This window comes from Pseudochaenichthys georgianus, chromosome 1 (genome assembly GCF_902827115.2).
Source record: "Pseudochaenichthys georgianus chromosome 1, fPseGeo1.2, whole genome shotgun sequence".
Taxonomy (NCBI): Eukaryota; Metazoa; Chordata; class Actinopteri; order Perciformes; family Channichthyidae; genus Pseudochaenichthys; species Pseudochaenichthys georgianus.
The window spans coordinates 7,488,676-7,507,235 of record NC_047503.1 but is presented as its reverse complement, the minus strand read 5'-3'; positions in this window follow the sequence as shown (position 1 = coordinate 7,507,235).

Sequence of the window (18,560 nt, the reverse complement as noted above, 5' to 3'; positions counted from 1 at the left end):
GCACGGGGTGGGCCCCTGCTGAAAAGTAAAACCCCCCGCAGGACTTGAAACGCCCCCTTGATAAATACATTTAATTATAATGAAACCAGCTGCAATGGATCATGGATCCACCAGGGGGAGCCGTGAAAAGCTGCCACACTGGAACTCATGTGAAATAAACAGCTGATCTACAGGTATCTGATATAGCGGATATTTGTTAAGATCCATATGTCACGGATAGGATCATATTCTATGCTAAATAAGAGACATGTAATCATTTACTAAACATCACCATGTTTTTATTTAACAAAATAATGTTTAATTCACGTTGGCGTAAGTACAAAACCATCGCTATGTTTTTAGATCAGGAAATGCATCCAGGGTCAAACAAACGATGTTCGATCGTCATCCTCGCGATCATTTAATGTATCATATGTGACCCGCTCTATCGAAATCAGTCGGAAGTCGCAACGGCTCATTTCAGAATAAACGTGGATTTACGTAAAAAACTATTTTTTCAGGGTTCGGGTGTTTTGTTTGATTTTAAACAAATCAAGTCTTGGCTTTCAGAATATGAAACTTTTATTTCCAAAATCACACGATAACTACATTTTTGAAGCTTGTGAAGGGACGAAGACAGGCACCTCTCACTCGCACTCTGCTCTTCCAGCAGCGCCGCCCCCCTCCCTCCGGCTGACATTATGAACGTAAGAGTAAAGTAATCATAGATAACACGGCAGGATCCTTTACAGTTTGTTTTCATCTGATTTAAATTAAACAGAGTCTTGGCTTTCAGCATATTAAACTTGTTTCGGCAAATTCAGATGATAAATATAACTTTGAAGCTTGTAACGGCATAATTACAAGCGGAGAACGGAGTAATTTAACGCCACAGCAGGCACAACAACAGCCGGTGTTTCTCGTGAGGGTTTTCCCCGGGAAACAAACACAATACACAAACGCAAAAATACACAAACACACACACGCACACACGTATACCCACACACTCGCGAGCTTCCCCTCCAAACGAAAATATCTTCCCTCCGTAGTATTTTGATCATTTGCTCCACTAATAACCAATCAGATCGATGGATTCCAGAGAAGAGGAAACTTTAAAGGCCTTTTTCTCAAAATGAGGACTCTGTGACAGTCATTATATAATGTGACATATTTCGCTTAATATTTGGAGTACAACAACAATCCTGATATCATTAGAAAGCTAGGAATATCCTCTTGCTAACCGTGTATACAACTCAAAATGTGTCTTCGGGTCAATGCGACTGATTTCGATGGAGCAGGTCACATATGTTCACGAGTTGAAATGAATGCACTAAATTTAATCCACGTGAGTTTACAACAACAACAATAATCGCTTTGTTTTTATATCACATCCGACCGGAGGAAAATGCAGCGGCTCTCACTACCGATCACCCTAATCCCACGGGCAAACAATAATATGTACAGTGTTTATAGTTTACTGTATTATTAGTGTCTAATATTACTGCTATAATAATCACACATTGAGTTGTTGAAATCAGACCGTCGTTTTTTTTAAACGCTCTGAATGAAACGGCAGCTCTCAGGTGATCAGCTGTGTGTTTACACAATAAAATATGCATAGTAATTGAATACCTTCCAACACACATTGTAAGAACAGTTCTGTTTCATATAAGTGTTGAGAGCTGTATCCACAAATCTACTAATGTTGCCCTCAGATGCATTTAACTTCAATTTAAATAAAAACATCTTCTGTTGTAACAACAATAACATTATAAATAGTAACATAGCATGGTATTGCACATTTACTGTAGCTTTGAGTGTTACTGGCCTGAGATCTTTTTATTACATGAATGAAGGTGACTGAGGCTTTTTAATATAGACTTTTCAGTGTCCCACATTTTGCACAGAACTGTCCCACATTAGGAAAACAGATTGTCTGAGACAACTTGGCACTAAGAGTACTAATATGTCTACCATTTCTTTTATGAGTTTAATATCTGCATGTTCTCTTTTGGTTTGATTAGGACACATCCTGGGGATTTCAGAATGTTACTGGATTTTGATTTATTGTATTGGCTTCATGTCGCAATATATTCCCGAAGTCTGAAATGCAAAAATGTTCCACATTAGGGCAATTCACCCTACATTTAATCATTTTGTTTATTTTTAACGAAATAAATGTGGTTTAATCCATCATTAAATTAATGTAGGCTATTTACTTAGTACATATCTGACATTAACTATTAACACACTGTTCATACTGCTCACAGGCTGATATCTAGTGTATTCATACCCCTCACTGTTTATTCATCATTCAATTCATTATATATTTTATTCTGTAGATTGTGAACATTACTTTTCACTTTACTGCTTGTTGCACCTGGTTAGAAGCTAAACTGCATTTCGTTGTCTCAGTACCTGTAATCTGTGCAATAACAATAAAGTTGAATCTAATCTTGAGTAGGAACTAATGTAGGCTATTAACGATTAAACACGTTTGTGCATTCTTTATGAATGCAAACCGAGTCATTTCGTTTATTTTTAACTAAATAAATGTGATTTAATCCACATAATGTACTGTGTTAATTGTTTACTGTACAGTAGTATTGTTTAACTTGAAGGTGCCTGATGTGAACATTTCCAGAATGTATTGTCTTCACTTTGTAAATGCCTCTGTGATGTGCTGCAGACCATACCGTTCACCAGCCCAACCCCCCATGTGTCCTATGTATGTTGGGGACCCTTTGTTTAAAACTAATTGGCCATCGGAATGTGTGGAGTCACATTCCACAGCTCCCCCCCCCCCCCCCCCTCCTGTGATCCCCCGCACACAGAGAGACACAGGGAGATCGCTCTTCTAAGAGAGCAGAAATAATGATATTGCAAGTTAGAAACGTAAAATGCATTTTGACAGACAGTTGGGGGAAATATGCTGCATTTTGAATGTCCGATAGTCCACCATTAACACCTTAGTCCGTCTCGTCTCATCAACGAAAACACGTGACATACTTTGTTTTAGTAGATTTCGCATGAGAGCAAAAGGAGAATATCCGTGTGTAAGAGTGAAAATGTATGTATGTAAAATGAGAATATATGTGTGTAAGAGTGAAAATATGCTGCAGTTTGAATGTCCGATAGTCCACCATTTCCACCGGAAATATCAAACATTTAATAAAAGTGAAAAACAATGAACAAGACTTAACGTATTCATCATAATTAATTATATGTATTTCGTTTGGATGTAGGATTTTTGACTTTGTTTAGAGTAGTGATCTTCTACTATAAGAACATTTTGGACCCAAAATCACAAAGAAAACGTAAAAACAGATTTTGAAAATGATTTTATTTTTCATAACACAAACATACACAACGAAACCATTTAAAAGCTGGAAATATATACATGGGATGTGACTATGATAATGTGAAAGTTTGATTGAGGTAGCATGGGATTTCATTCTGATAAGGCAAAAGTGTTATTATAAATATAATACAAATATATATATATACACATTATGTACAAAAATCTGTTTTTTCTGTCTTTATCTGTGCGACGCTTCAAAGCAGTTTCTGTCAACTACGACACAGAGGGCAACATCACAAATTCCTCCTCCTCCTTGTCAAAAAACAAGCTTAAAGCTTGACTCACGTTCAGAGTTCTCTTCATCATAGTTGAGTCTTCAAAACTCTAAATCTATCTAACTATATCTAAATTCTCAATGTTTGTCTGTCACTTTACTTCAATCTTGGTGTTATATTTGATCAGGATTTATCCTTTAACGCCCACATAAAATCAATTTCAAGGACCGCCTACTTCCATCTACGTAACATTGCAAAAGTCCATGCATTTGTTACTTCTAGGCTGGATTATTGTAACTCTTTATTATCAGGGAGTACTAAGAAGTCAATCAAGTCGCTTCATCTGATTCAAAATGCTGCGGCTCGTGTACTAACCAGAGTTAGGAAAAGGGACCACATTACTCCTGTTCTGGCTGCCTTACATTGGCTCCCTATAGAACACAGGATAGAATTTAAAATTCTTCTTCTCGCCTACAAAGCCCTTAATGGGCAGGCGCCATCTTACCTTAAAGAACTCATTATACCCTACTGTCCTACTAGGGCATTGCGTTCCAAGAATGCAGGGTTGTTGGTTGTTCCTAGAATCTTTAAAAGTACAATGGGAGCCAGAGCCTTTTCTTATCAAGCTCCACATTTGTGGAATCAGCTTCCAGTTTGTGTTCGGGCGGCTGACACCCTATCCGTTTTTAAGAGTGCGCTTAAGACCTTCCTTTTTGATAAAGCTTATAGTTAGGGCTGATTAGATTCAGCCCCTAGTTTTGCTGATATAGGCTTAGTTTGTCGGGGGACATCTTACTTCTTCCTTCTCTCTGTCTATACCCGTGTACACTCATGTTCCGATTAACCCAGCTTCCCCAAATGTCTTTCTTTTTGGTGTCTATATACGCTGGGATCCGGAGTCATGGATGATCCTGCGGTCCTGTGTCCTGGATCGCGAGCGCTGGATCTTGAGTCGTGGCTGTGGTCCTGGATCATAGGTCCTGGATGGATATCCTCGTGGATTCATCTTCCTATTATACACACATGCATTTCCAAACATTTGGACTACCTATGTTGCAAATGTATTATCTTTTCAATTTACACACGGCATCTATTGCACGTCTGTCCGTCCTGGGAGAGGGATCCCTCCTCTGTTGCTCTCCCTGAGGTTTCTCCCATTTTTCCCTTTAAACTGGGTTTTCTTTGGAAGTTTTTCCTTGTACGATGTGAGGGTCTAAGGACAGAGGGTGTCGTATTGTCATACTGATATTCTGTACACACTGTGAAGACCACTGAGACAAATGTAACATTTGTGATATTGGGCTATATAAATAAACATTGATTGATTGATTGATTGAATCGCAGTCTCCCGCCGCCTCTCTTCGTCTCTCTTCGTCTCCGTTTACCTGATTACCTCACCCCTTCCTGGTAAATACATCCTGTTGAGCAGAATCTACAGTTTCCAGTATTTTCCGTTTCGTAAAATGATAAAATACGGCGAAGATATTAAAATATGTGCTTCCATTATTCATACTTCTGAAATATATCTGTATTAACTTTATATCATCGTATGTCCATGTTTATTGGGTATTTTTGCAGGAAACAAAGACTGGCATATAGTTGCAAGCCAGTACTTTCGACATAAATACACATATACATCCTGTTGAGCAGGATCTACAGTTTCCAGTATTTTCCGTTTCGTAAAATGATAAAATACGGCGAAGATATTAAAATATGTGCTGCCATTATTCATACTTCTGAAATATATCTGTATTAACTTTATATAATTGTATGTCGTGTTTATTGGGTATTTTTGCATGAAACAAAGACTGGCATATAGTTGCAAGCCAGTACTTTCGACAGAAATACACATACATCCTGTTGAGCAGGATCTACAGTTTCCAGTATTTTCCGTTTCGTAAAATGATCAAATACGGCGAAGATATTCAAATATGTGCTTCCATATTTCATACTTTTGAAATGTATTAACTTTATATCATCGTATCTCCGTGTTTACTGGGTCTTTTTGCATGAAACAAAGACTGGGATATAGTTGCAAGCCAGTACTTTCGACAGAAACACACGGCAATGTTGTCCGGACTGTTGTTTTTATGCGGCACCGGCTTGAACAGGTCATGTGATCTGATCACGCCGGCGTGACGGTCGACTCCAAAGGGTTAATATTAAATACATATAAGTATTTTTACAACTTGTATTTAGAAATACTCTGTTGTAATTATTGATGCATACATGTGTTCATCCATTCAATGTGGCATCTGCTATAATGGGGTTAATGTATGATATTACTTAATAATACAATACATTATAATATATGATATGATAATTACATTTTAGTTTTATTCATTTCTTATTTCATAGTTTCTCATTATTATTATTTTTATCGCTCATCTTATTTTTGATTTTATTAATCTGTGTGAATCTGTGCTGTCCTGTTTTTCACTCTCACCCTGTTGCTGTTTGAACTACTGAATTTCCCCACGGGATTAATAAAGGTCCATCTTATCTTATCTTAATGTATGAGTTGATTTACTTCAATCTACTGTACAATATTACAAGAAATATACTGCATAAAGCAAACTATATACTTTATTTGATCTAAAATATTGATGTTTCTACAACACCCATTGTGTATTTTGTGAATGAAGCGCCATCTCATGGTTAAATCCTATAATTGAACAAATGGGGAAATTGGGCAACGCCCTCTAGCAATTTGGCAACACCCCCAGCCACTGGCATCCGCTGGGCTTTTGACTGGGACACACCCATTTGAGTCTGATCTGGAGTGCTACATCTGTATGCCCTACTATTCTTAAAACGTTTTCAGCAGAAGCTTTTATTTTGGTTCCCAGAATGTTCTTCTGCAGTGGCGGATTTAGGATTGTAGGAGATCCGGGGATTAGCCCAGTAGTTGTTGGGGGGGGTGCAGGGGTACAGTGCTATTTTTTATAAGTGGGGTATGGACCGAACATCCTTTACGGGGGTCGTCGCCTCCTATCGGGGGGTCCGGGAAGATTTTTTTTTAAATATTGAAGTTGAAAGCATCAATCTGGTGCACTTTGAGAGCAACATTAACCCTACCTTAATAATACCTTAAAGCGGACATTAACACCCTTTAATGAAGCAAACTAATGCCTTAACTCACTCACTTATTAAGGTGAAACGAATGTGCGTAGAGTTTTAAAGGATGCGGATAGTCTCACCTTGATTCTGGCGCATTGCTTATCGTTTTATAGATCTATTGTCATCCACCATCTTTGTTTGTGACGTAGAAAATGTGTAAGTCACGTTTTTGAATCGGACACTCTGAGTGGATGCAGTCACAGCCAACCGGAGTCTGATTCAGAGGGTTGCCTGTCAGTTCCGTTGTTATGTGTACTGAAACGAGAGCCGGTATAATTCCACGCGCAAAAACAAAATAAAAAATGGAATACGTTATTTTAGTGTCTTAAAAGTAGACTGAGGTATGAAGGTTTAACGTTACATCTTAGGATACTTTTTTGTCATGTTCTGTATACATACTAACATAAGGGTATACTTAGTGTGGTTACTCCATGTTTACTAGCTATAACATTAACGTCAAATCACTCATTTTTACTTCTTACTCAGTCAGCCAGAGTGCAGATATTACCATTAGATTCACAAACCTGAAACATCATCCATTTGTTCACTGCTGGTGATGACATTGTTGTCAGCTGCTGATACTGCTGCTGCTCCAGCTTGTGGCGCCTGCTTCAATGACAATAACTTTCTAATATCCATAACTGTATACGCTATTAGCTTAAAACTCGTCAGGCACTAGGAAGGATCACTTCTACTTCAGGGCAGGCTATGCAGTACGCAGGCTAATGTCCCGCAGCAGATGCCTCTTTGGTGGACTCCGGTACTGCACATTACTCCCGAGACATTTTGTAAAAAAAAATAAAAAAAATGTTAAGTGAAACATCCGGGGCTTTTCAGAAAACATCCGGGGCTTGAGCCCAAGTAGCCACCCCCTAGCGCCGCCACTGTTCTTCTGAAAGGTAGGATAACGTTCTTTAAAAACATTCTTAAAATGTTTGGTGATAACCTTCCTAAAATGTTTTTGATAACATTGTCAGAACATTATGCCCTACTATTCTTAAAACGTTTTCAGCAGAAGCTTTTCTTTTGGTTCCCAGAATGATCTTCTGAAAGGTAGGATAACGGTCTCTAAACACATTCTTAAAATGTTTTTGATAACATTGTTAGAACATTATGCCCTACTGTTCTTAAAACGTTTTCATCTGCAAGTTAGATTTGTTTGTTGCCAGAATGTTATTATTTTAGAGAAGAATAACATGCTTTATGTTTAAAACATTATGCAAATGTTCTGTGGTAACAATTTACTAAAATATGTTTACATTATTAGAACATAAGGACATAATATTCATGTAATTGTTCAACTCAAAATTCCTGGGTAACTGGACTGACCACTCTGGTCATTAGGATGATTTTGATAGTTTACTTAACTATTGGAATTTGACTATTAACACATGTAAAAGGATGAATCTGAATCAGCTGGTGAAAGTAACATTTGTTTATTAGAAAAGGGGAGCTGGGAGTGGAGGTTGGTTATGGCAGCAGTGGGAAACAGTTGTTCCAGGGTGGAGAGGCCTGGCTGGTCTTGGATTCCTCCTGGGAGAGACACAAAAATGAGTGTGAGGCAAAAGCAGGCAAAGTTGCCAAAGAATATGCTGGCAAAAAGCTAGAGCGGCACGCAACAAACCGTTCACGGCAACAGGCTGCAGGCTTTCATAGTGTGGCTGATGAGCAGACCAGCAGCCAGGTGGGGGGAGAGAGAGACACACACAGTAGAAACAAACACTAACAGGGGTTTCAGGGACGGGCAGTGATAGTCGGTCCGTTCTTCTATATGTCTGTCTTTGGTTTTCTAAGTGTTATTCGATCCATATGACGATAGAGATATGTGCATAAACAACAACAACACTTGGGATATAATGTTTGAACAATGTTATCACCAAACATTTTAAGAATGTTTTTAGAGAACGTTATCCTACCTTTCAGAAGTACATTCAAGGAACCAAAATGAAACTTCTCGGTGAAACCATTCCTAGAACAGAGATAGGTTGTTGTGCTCCCTATCTCTGTTTCTTATCCTATATCTAATATAACTGCTCGGGTCTTGATATATTGAGTGGGGAAGTTCATGAGATCTTTCTCGAGGGTTATCAAGAATAACTTTTATCCAATGACCTTTTCCCTCTCTGTCTGTGTCTGTGTATTCTCTTGTTCCGATTAACCCAGCCAAATCTTTTTTCTTGTTTTGTATCTATATATACGCCGGGATCCGGAGTCGAGGCTGATCCTCTTGCTGTAGTCCTGTGTCTTGGATCCTCTATCCTGAGTTCTGGATTAAGTCGTGGACTTCGGGTCGTGGCTGAACCTGTCTCTGCGGTCCTGCCTTGGGTCTCGCCATGCTGCTTCCCTGATGGCTTCCACAGGATTGTAGCTGACATCCTTGTGGATTCATATTCTTATTACAGACACATACATTTCCTAACATTCGGTCTATATGCTGTAAAATGTATTATCTCTTCGATTTACACACGGCATCTATTGCACGTCTGTCCGTTCTGGGAGAGGGATCCCTCCTCTGTTGCTCTCCCTGAGGTTTCTCCCATTTTTTCCCTTTAAACTGTGGGTTTACTCTGGAAGTTTTTCCTTGTACGATGTGAGGGTCTAAGGACAGAGGGTGTCGTTTTTCTCATACTGATATTCTGAACAATCTGTGCTGTTGTATTTGCTGTACAGTGTCTCTACTGTAGGCTATTTTTATTATATGTACAGCACTTTGGCTCGACCAAAAATCGTTTATAAATGTTCTTTATAAATAAAACTTGATATGATTTGATTTAGAACAATGAATGGTAACATTCTCAGAATATTTTTAGAACCAACAATGGCTAGCTGGGAACTCAGACATGCCTCTGCAAACATGCAATATCATGAATTGCATGCTTGTTTTAAAAAATTAAAAATAAATGTGGTGACAGATTTTTTTTAAACATCCTTTTCAAACAAATGCAACAAGTTTGTTTTTTAAAGCGCACTAGAAATAAATCTGACATTGACCATGACCGTGTTAATATTTTTGCATCACAGGAATGTTTCATAAAAAAAGAATAACCTCCTGAAAACATTATCCAAATGTTGCTTTCAAAATGTTCTTCTTTGGTTATCATGTAACATTGAGGGACCGTTTTATAAAGAACATCTTTAATGTGTTACCCCAACAACGTCCAAAACAAATCCTTAGAATGTTGCAGGGCACTCTGCTCTGTTTAATAGTCAGAAAAATATCATGCTTTTACAAAAATGCATTGCTTTAAAGCTCACCTATTATGCTATATTTGAACAATATATTATAGGGCCATATCTATACAAAACATGTCTCTGAAGAGTTTTGTGCAAAATACCAAACAGATCAACCATTGTAGCATGCCTCATACCCCTCTATTTCAGCCCTGTTTCTAAAGTGCTGATTCTGGGTCTGGCCCTTTTAATGTAACAGCTAAAGCTAAGCTAAGCTAAACACTGCCGTGATTAAACGCCATATTATGTTCCAACCCACATCAAGGATTATTTCTGAAACAGTATGGAGCTCAAATGCTTTCTCTCTTGCGGGTTTACCAAGGTGAGTATCTTTTTATATCTGGCTTCTTTACACATATTCTCTCCAGTAGACGTTAGCTCTGAGTGTTAGCGATGCTTGCTAATGTAAACACAGACAAATATTACTTCCAAAACACGTTGCGCATTGTTTCTGATACAGCAACGTTTCTGATAAGGGACGATAGGTTGGGCCGTGGGCGGAACATTGCCAGGATGTCGTCATGACCGCAACAAATCTGGATCAGCTCCGTTGTACCCCCGTTTTTTAAAAATGTGGTTAAGGAGGAAAAGAGACAGAGTTTTATTTTCTGACACACCAGGGATACATTTATGTATAACAGACATCAACAAGTGCATTTTGCATAATAGGTGACCTTTAAATACAAGCAGAAATAATCGCATGGACAACACTCAAATGGAGAGAGCAAGCGACAACACAAGGATAGCAGGCAAAAATAATCATGGCAGGGAATACAATCACACTGGCAGGAAAACACAAATACGGAGGTAAAAAAGGACAACACGGGAAGAAAACTATTCAAAATATCATGACACCTGTTAATGCAATGACCTGCAGAACAATGTCCACCTCTTCGCAAATCAGACACAGGTTTAAAATAAGAACTGTTCTAAACCTGTACTGTTGACATCTCACAGCCTGTAAACATGAAGCTTTATTCTTAAATATATGCTGTCAAGTTTTGTCAACTTTTATAGAACAGGTCTTTGTTCAGTGAGGATCACACTATGTGCATGGCTTGGAGTAATTTAGCACTAGCAGCAACAGGTCATCATACTTATTTTTGCCATGGGTTTTACCGTAATAGGTGGGATGAAGGGCTTCAGGCGCTATTTCTTACGGCCTATAGAATTTTGGACCCTAAAGCAAAAGACTGGAGAGAGATGGTCAATAAACAAAAAGCTTTATGCAAGCAGAGAACAAAAAATATGGCAGTGGAGTCAGGAAGTTGGCTGGCAAAAATCCAAACAACGAGGAGAGCAGCGAGACACACCTGAGGATCGAAACACAGAGGAATTATCTGGCAGGGAAGTGGCATGAGGACCGGGCTTTTATATCTACAGGTAAAGAGGTGAGTGGAAACAGGTGTGCCTCGTCTGCTACTGGGAGGAGCCAGCCAACTCCCTGTCACACACCAGCCCTGCAGAGGAAAACAGAAAAGAGAGGGGTGAGACAGGAAATAGCACACAAAAGCACACAACAATAATACAACTAAACAGAATCATAACAGTACCCCCCCCCTCAACGGACGCCTCCTGGCGTCCTACCAGGCCTGTCCGGGTACCTCTCATAAAAGTCCCTAAGGAGAGCAGGGTCCAGAATCAGGGAGCGGGAGACCCATTGACGCTCCTCTAGTCCGTACCCCTCCCAATCCACCAAGTACTGGAACCCCCGGCCTCGCCTTCATACATCCAACAACCGCTGGACGGTGAAAGCAGGATGATTATCAATACTCCGGGGGGGAGGAGGGGGCTCGAGCGGGGGGCTCAGAGGACTGGAGGAAACTGGTTTGAGAAGTGAGACATGAAATGTTGGGTGGACATTCAAGGCAGCAGGCAGCTTGAGCCTAACCACAGCGGGGTTAATAATCCGTTCAATGACAAACGGGCCAATGTACCTGGGTGCCAGTTTGCGGGAGTCAGTCTGGAGTGGCAGATCACGGGAGGACAGCCAGACCTTCTGACCGGGCTGGTAGTCCGGGGCTGGAGTGCGATGGCGGTCTGCAAGCCTCTGGTTGCGAGCAGAAGTGCGAACGAGAGCTGCCCGAGCTTCATGCCAGACTCTGCGGGCCCGCCGAAGATGCCCCTGCACTGAGGGGACTGCCACATCCCTCTCCTGGGCGGGGAAGAGATGGGGTTGGAACCCAACAGAAGCCATGAATGGAGACATTCCTGTGGCGGAACAAACCAGGGAGTTGTGGGCATATTCAACCCAAGGCAGGTGGGAGGCCCAGGAGACTGGATGGTGAGAAGAGACACAGCGAAGGGCTGCCTCCAGGTCCTGATTCGCACGCTCAGTCTGGCCGTTGGTCTGCGGGTGGTAACCTGATGACAGACTGGCCGACGCCCCCAATGCCTGGCAAAAGGCTTTCCAGACTCGAGAGGCAAATTGCGGACCCCTGTCAGAAACAATGTCCAGAGGAATGCCATGCAATCTAAAAACATGCTGGGTGATTAGTGTAGCAGTCTCCAGAGCAGAAGGTAACTTAGGTAGGGGAACGAAGTGTACGGCCTTGGAAAAGCGGTCAACAATCGTCAGGATAACTGTATTTCCTTCCGATGGGGGAAGACCCGTCACGAAGTCCATGGCGATGTGAGACCAAGGCCGATGAGGAATGGGAAGAGGGCGGAGAAGACCAGCAGGGGCGCGGTGGGATGCCTTACTGCGGGCGCAGATGGAGCAGGCGGCGACATACTTCTTGGCGTCAGAGGACATGGAGGGCCACCAGAAGCGTTGTTGGATGAGGCCTAGAGTCCGAAGTGCTCCTGGATGGCAAGCTATCTTAGAATCATGTCCCAACTGGAGCACTGAAGATCTGGCGTGCGGTGGAACGAACAGCCGACCCGGTGGACAATCCTCAGGAGCTGGATGGTCCTCTTGTGCCTCCAGGACCACCCTCTCAACCTCCCACCTGGCTACTCCCACCACACAGGAGGATGGAAGAATGGTTCCTGCGGATGGCTCCTCAACCGGAGGAGCGAACTGACGTGACAGGGAATCTGCCTTGATGTTCCGTGAGCCTGGCCGATAGGTGAGGGTGAAGCTGAACCGGCCCAGAAAAAGTGCCCATCGAGCCTGGCGAGAGTTGAGCCTGCGAGCAGAACGGAGATAAGCTAAGTTTCTGTGGTCCGTCCATACCACAAACGGATGAGTTGTGCCTTCAAGCCAGTGCCTCCATTCCTGCAGGGCTAAGACTACTGCCAGAAGCTCCCGATTTCCCACATCATAGTTTCTTTCTGCCGGGGAGAGCCGGCGGGAAAAGAAGGCGCAGGGATGCAACTTCTGGTCGGAGGCTGAGCGCTGGGAGAGGACTGCCCCTACACCAGTGTCGGAGGCATCCACTTCGACCACGAAAGGGGCTGAAGAATCAGGGTGAGATAACACAGGAGCAGAGGAAAACAAACACTTCAACATAGCAAAAGCAGCCTCAGCTTCAGATGACCACACAAAGGGAACTTTAACTGAGGTGAGCTTGGTGAGTGGGGCGGCTGCTCGACTATAGTCACGAATAAACCTGCGGTAAAAGTTGGCAAAACCAAGAAACCTTTGGAGTTGCTTTCTCGTTGTAGGAGTGGGCCATTCGGCCACTGCCATGACTTTGGCAGGGTCGGCTCTGACCTGCCCCTTCTCTACCACAAAACCCAGGAATGAAACAGAGGAAACATGAAAGGCACACTTCTCAGCCTTAAAATAAAGTCTGTTCTCCAGAAGTCTCTGTAGCACCAACCTCATGTGTTGGACATGTTCTTGGGGGTCACGAGAAAAAATGAGGATATCATCAAGATACACAAAGACAAATCTGTTAAGCATATCACGAAGGACATTGTTAATGAGTGTCTGAAACACAGCAGGGGCGTTAGTTAACCCAAAAGGCATAACTAAATATTCAAAATGTCCCAGGGGCATCTTAAACGCAGTCTTCCACTCGTCTCCCTCCCTTATCCTAACTAGGTGGTAGGCATTTCGGAGGTCCAACTTAGAGAAGATGGTGGCTTGATGGAGGAAACCAAAAGCTGAGTCTATGAGCGGAAGAGGATACTTATTCTTTACAGTAATGTCATTCAAGCCCCTGAAATCAATACAGGGGCGTAGAGTCTTATCCTTCTTGTCAACAAAAAAAAACCCTGCCCCCAATGGAGAGCGAGAAGGGCGAATGAGACCAGTAGCAACAGAGTCAGTGATATAAGTCTCCATGGCCTCCCTCTCCGGCTTGGAGATATTATAAAGTCTGCTCGAAGGCAAGGGAGCACCGGGGAGCAAGTCAATGCCACAGTCATAAGGTCGATGAGGTGGTAGAGACAGGGCACGATCATTGCTGAAAACCTCCTGGAGGTCATGATACTCAGAGGGAACTGACGTGAGGTCAACAGGTCTGGGGGGGAACAGGTTTTGAAGTAACAGTGGTGGGTATGGCAGAGTGTAAACAGTGAGAGTGGCAGAACAAACTCCAATTGACGATGGATAAGGTGGCCCAGTCTATGTGTGGGTTGTGGAGTTTAAGCCAGGGGAGACCTAACACCAGCGGAGAAAGGGGTGAGGGAATGAGATAAAAGGAAATGGTCTCGTGATGATTACCTGAGAGTAACAATGACACTGGGGCAGTACGGTGAGTTACACAGGCAATAAGCCTACCATCAAGAGAAAAAATGTTCTTGGGCTCGGGAAGGAGTTCTGAGGGGAGATTAGACTGGAAAACCAGGTCAGAGTCAATAACATTTTCATCAGCCCCTGAATCAACTAAGACTTGGAGAGGAAGGGAAACTTGAGAACTAGAAACCGTACCCTTTAACTGGAGACGATTAGCGTGGGAAGGGGAGACAGAAGTATGGCTCACCAGCGCCCTTCCCCCGGCTGCTGAGCCTGCTCGTTTGGCCGAGCGGAACAGTTGGCTCGAATGTGGCCAGCCTGACCACAGTATATGCAGAGCCTCTGGAGGAAACGGCGTTCCCGTTCAGCAGGTGAAAGCCTCATTCTCCCCAGCTGCATAGGCTCCTCTGGGCTTAGGGATGAGGAGATGGTGGGTGGGTCCCGGTAGGAGAAAGGCTCCAGGCGTTGGTGAGGAGGTGCAGACTGTCCAGGCGGACGTGGTGACTTGGGTTGGGAAAAGGGGAGAGGGAATCTCTGCCTATCTGTTCTCTCCCTTCGCCTCTCACGGAGGCGATTATCTAAGCGAATGGCCAAAGAAATTAACTCCTCAAGGGACGAAGTCTCATCTCGAGCAGCTAGCTCGTCCTTTAACTGGTCGTTTAATCCACGGGAAAAAACTATCTGTAGAGCCGTCTCATCCCACCCGCTCTCTGCTGCGAGAATGCGGAAATCAATTGAGTAAGTGGAGACTGACTCAGAACCCTGGCGTAAAGAAAGGAGCCGATTACCGGCCTCCTTACCCTGAAGCGGGTGATCAAAAACTCGATACATCTCGGTCTCAAACACAGGAAAGGAGTTATAGATAGCTGGGTTACTCTTGGCTATGGCTACCGCCCATGCAGCTGCTTTACCCGATAACAAACTCATAACGAATGCTACCCTAGTTCTGTCAGAGGAGTAAGTTAAAGGCTGCTGATCAAAAACTAGAGAGCACTGGTGAAGAAACTGACTGCATGTCCCTGAATCACCTGAATACCTCACAGGGGTGGGGATGAATGGTTCACGGGGTTGGCCGGGATGAATGACTGGAATCTCAGGAGCTGGAGGCGGTGGCGCAGGAGCTGGAGCCGTCAGAGTGTTGAGCTGGGTGAAAGACTGGTCCAAGCGGCCGCTGAGTTGAGTGAAACCGGTATTACGGTTGTGGAGGGATTCCATGATCCTTTGTAGGGCTTGTTCGTGCTGCCCCACACGAGCTCCCTGTGTCGAAATAGCTTGCTTCAATCTCTCAGTCTCTGCGGGGTCCATGCTTTGGCCAGATAATTCTGTTACGGCCTATAGAATTTTGGACCCCAAAGCAAAAGACTGGAGAGAGATGGTCAATAAACAAAAAGCTTTATTCAAGCAGAGAACAACAAATATGGCAGTGGAGTCAGGAAGTTGGCTGGCAAAAATCCAAACAATAATCCAAACAACGAGGAGAGCAGCGAGACACACCGGAGGATCGAAACACAGAGGAATTATCTGGCAGGGAAGTGGCATGAGGACCGGGCTTTTATATCTACAGGTAAAGAGGTGAGTGGAAACAGGTGTGCCTCGTCTGCTACTGGGAGGAGCCAGCCAACTCCCTGTCACACACCAGCCCTGCAGAGGAAAACAGAAAAGAGAGGGGTGAGACAGGAAATAGCACACAAAAGCACACAACAAAAATACAACTAAACAGAATCATAACACTATTTGCAGTCAATATCCTCCGAATCGAAGAGGATATGTTGCATAAAGGGATGACTGATTGTTATTTCAGGGGAATTTCAAAGCCTGGAAAAAATCTAAAACGGTCCACTTTCTGTTGTGTGAGATAACCCTGGGTGTAACGTAAACAAAATAACAGAAGGTAGCACTACTCAGAATCAATAGTATAATTTAAGTGCTACCATTTCACATGACAATCTGGCTTCATTTAGTTTGAATCATCTTTTATGTTGAACGGAACATAAACCAGATCTAGACAAGGGCTATAATTCTAAATGACAACTGTAATATGTAACAGTCAGACGGCGAGCACCATCATATAATGACTGCGTTTTCACAAGACTGCATTTCTCCACAGATCGCAGTGCCTTCTGAGTTGGCAGAGCAAATTGATCACTTGTTTTTGTATTATGGATAAAGAAATACAGATGAAACTCCCACTCAAATGTGGGTATTAATGATATTTAAATTAATAGAAATCGGCTTGATGAGTCCTCAATGAAAAGCCACTGTGTCCTCCAGTTCTCCCCCTATCTGCACAAGGTTATCTGTTCCCTCTACGCTTGAATCCAGCATTTATATCACAAGATAATATCCAGATATGGCCCCAGCAAATACATGTATGTACTTGATACACAAGTTGTCAGAAATAAATATGCAATATTTAACATTCAATTCTTTATGACATAAGAATTGTGTTTGGTGAGATCACACAAAACTAAAAACGGCCTGGGTAAGTGCTGTTGTGGTGATGTATAACACTTGTTCAGCCTTTTTACTGAGGAGTGTTACACCTGTTACCTAGCTTGTCTCCTTGTATGAAAGAAAGCATTTCCCATATAGATGCCTATTCTAACTTGACATCCAAGCAAAGCCTGGGCAGGGCTATCATACATTTCAGCTAAAAGTAAGAGTAAGCTAAAACTGTTTCCTTACTGTGTGTATTTGTGTTATTTATGCTTAAGTATTCTTGCTTAGTCTTTCTTTCCTTCCCTCTGTGTATCCTGGTGTCCTTAGTGTATCCTTGTTTCCTTCCTCGTGGCCTTGATTTCTTGCTTTTTTCTTTTCATCATTTTCTTTGTCCTTCTTTCTTCATGTCATTGTTTCCTCCCTAAATGCCTTGTGTCCTATCCTACTTCTTCATTATGTCAATGCCTATTTCTCTCCATTGTTCCTTGTTTGTTTGCTTCCTTGTGTCCTCGTTTCAATCCTCCTTGTCTTGGTGTATTTCTTGGGTCCCTGTTTTCTTTGTTCCTTTGTTTGTCCACCCTTGTATGTAGTTTTCTCCTTTCTTTGTAACCGTCCTTTTGTCCTTCCCTTCTCCTTTCCTTGTTTTTATCCTTATTTCTTTGTTCCTTTTTTCTTGTACTTATTCCCTTTCTTGCTTTTTTCCTTCCTTCCTTGTTTCCTTATTTGTTTCCCTCCTCTATTCCTTGTGTAATCCCTGTGTGTACTTGTGTCCTTGCCACTTGTGTCTTTTTTCCTTAACTATTTGTGTTATAGTGTCCTCACTGTGTCCTTTTTAACTCAATTCCTTTTTTACTTGTGTTCTTGTTTTCATTCCACAATCAGACCTCTCTGTGTACATTTTGTGTTCTTTCCTTTATCACTTCTGGGGTCATTTTCTTGTGTACTGGTGTCTTCCTTGTATCATTGTTTCCTTACTTCCTTTCTCATTTCCTCTCTTACTTTCTTTTTACTGTGTCTTTGTTTCCTCTTTTGAGTCCTTCCTCACTAGTGTCATTTTTTCCTTTCTTATTTCTTGTGTTCTTATATCGTCCCTTATATTGTTTCCTTCATTACTTTTATCCTTTTTGCCAGCCTTGTTTCCAAGTTCACTTTACATATATCATGTACAACCCGGAGATGAATGCACTGATCTCATACCCTCTATTCTGGCAGTTATTGAAAGTTATTCCAGGAAACACTTAAAACCATTAACTGAAGTGGTAAAAGGTGAGGCAGGGTGAGGTAAAGTGAGTCCACCAAAAAGGTAAATTACCACATCCTGTCACATAATAACTCCTGGAAGATATTGAATATCACACATTGATGATATATAACAGTTTTTAATTATCCAAGGGTGAAGCTTTCTTTAAAATGTATCTGGCCCTGAGTTGCTGGCTCTGCTTCCCGACTGGAGATAGCGGAGTGACATTTAATTTCAAATGTATGCCAATATGGAGGTGTTTTAAATTAATCTTCTACACTATTTAACGCACTACATGGTGTTTAATGGCTGATTTATCGTTTATTTTGGGCTAAAGATCCAGATTCA